The sequence below is a fragment of the Octopus bimaculoides genome, chromosome 11 (assembly GCF_001194135.2).
Source record: "Octopus bimaculoides isolate UCB-OBI-ISO-001 chromosome 11, ASM119413v2, whole genome shotgun sequence".
Lineage (NCBI taxonomy): Eukaryota > Metazoa > Mollusca > Cephalopoda > Octopoda > Octopodidae > Octopus > Octopus bimaculoides.
The window spans coordinates 59027537-59029853 of record NC_068991.1 but is presented as its reverse complement, the minus strand read 5'-3'; positions in this window follow the sequence as shown (position 1 = coordinate 59029853).

Genomic DNA, 2317 nt, shown 5'->3' with positions numbered 1-2317 from the left:
TTGTAACCAGGTGGTTTCAAGTTCGGCACCACTGCGTAAAATTGTGGGCATATGAGATAACCATGTCGCGCACACATGGTCGTCATGGCATGTGCCTGGTGTACCCTTTTCAGACGGGTAGTCATGATGGGTGTACTGGGCTTCATATGTTTTACCCCACAGTCAATTTGATGGCATGCACTGCTCTCTTACTCACTCAATAATAAAAATAATAATAATAATGATAATAATGATGATAATAATAATAATAATAATAATAATAATAATAATAATAATAATAATAATAATAATAATAATGATGATGATGACGATGAGGATGATGGTGATGATGATGCTGATGATGATGATAATGAAAATTGCAATTCATATGTTTATTCTCAAAAAGATATACCCCCACCACCATCACTAAAATTATTTTAAAACAAAGCTATACAATTTTCCTTTTTTATATTACATTATTGATTTCTGTTAATTATATACTGTTAATTATTAATTAATAATACTAGATTTATGTGCGTATATGTGTGTATGTGCGTTCGTGCGTGTGTGTTGTGTATGTCTATGTGTATGTGTATGTGTGTTGTGTGTGTGTGTTATGTAGATTATATTTTTTTTGTCTTCCTCTCATTTTCCTTTCAGGTAAGTAAAGCTTGATTCAGCAATTGTTTAAAATATACATAATGAAATTACTCAGACGAATTGTAGCAAAGAGACAAGCCATTGATTGAAGTGCGAGGAAAATAAGATGCGTAAAAGATTTGTGCAGAGTCTAAAACAAAAACAAGCAACAACAATAATGGTTTGATAAGCTGAAAAAAAGAGAAAGGATATTCTTGCAAACGCCACAGATCTTTTAAAGTATCTTTGCTAATGAAATTGATTGTTTTGATGTTAGTTTATGACTTATTTATTTATTATTATTTTTTTAAATAGATAGATTAATTAATGTAATTAATTATTTGAAGACTTTATTTAGTGACTTGGTAAGTGTCATGTACGTATATTAGAAGGTTTCGATTAATTTTTCTCAGTCATCATCACCATCACCATCATCCTCCTCCTCCTCGTCGTCGTCGTCGTCATCATCATCATCATCATTGTTATTGTCATCGTCTTCATCATCATCATCATCGTCAAAAGGTCCCTGAATAAGGGTTGTTTAAGGATGTTGAACGAAACACCTATGTTCCCAAAGGTGAATTATCCAAACCCTAAAGAATTCCTCTCAACATGGTTATGATGCTCCCCAACTACTTCTGCTCGTGATCAGAGATGCGTATATTGTCAGCCACCAAAGGACATGCTCAACTGGTTAAGGTCAAACAACTGACAAATAAATCTGTGGTATTAAGCAGAATATTTGCTGTAGCCCATCTTTTATGCCAAGACAAAACAATGTACATAATAACACTTCCAATCAATTAAGATCACAAGCCATGAGAGCCACTGCCCGGCTGTTCTTGTTGTTGTTGTTGTTATTATTATTATTATTATTATTATTATTATTATTATTATTATTAGTATTATTATTATTATTGTTCAGTAGTTTTATTTTTATAACGTGCTTTCACTTCACTACCGGGCACAGCTCTGTGTGCCTTGGGTATGTGCTGTGGTTTGCTGTGATGCTTTTATGGTTACTGTATTGGAAATGTTTTGCGTAGGATGTGTGCAGTGCCCAGCAGTGCAATTTTCTGTATGTTATATATATTTGTAAGTCCTGGTGTTTTTGTTATGTATTTGTCTGAATATTTTTTTATTATACCTAAGGCACCTACTTAGCATTCAGTTAAGATTTTGCCAGGGTTATTATTATTAACGTTTCTTATTTAGAAAAACAAGGGCACACATATACAAATACGTTGCTTGATACATATAAAAAAAAACTTTAAAAAAAAAAAACTGGCACTCCGTCGCTTACGACAACGAGAGTTCCAGTTGATCCGATCAACGGAATAGCCTGCTCGTGAAATTAACGTGCAAGTGGCTGAGCACTCCACAGACATGCGTACCCTTAACGAAGTTCTTTGGGAGATTCAGCATGACACAAAGTGTGACAGGGCTGGAACTTTAAGATACAAGTACTACTCAAATTTTCCACCTGAGTGGACCGGAGCAACGTGAAATAAAGTGTCTTGCTCAAGGACACAACGTGCCGGTGGTTATTGAACTCACGACCATACGATCGTGAGCCAGGTACCCTGACCACTAAGCCACTTATATACACAGATATATATGCTTGTGTGTTTGCATGTATATGCATGTGTGTGTGTATATATATACATGCATGCATACATGCAAATATACATATATATGT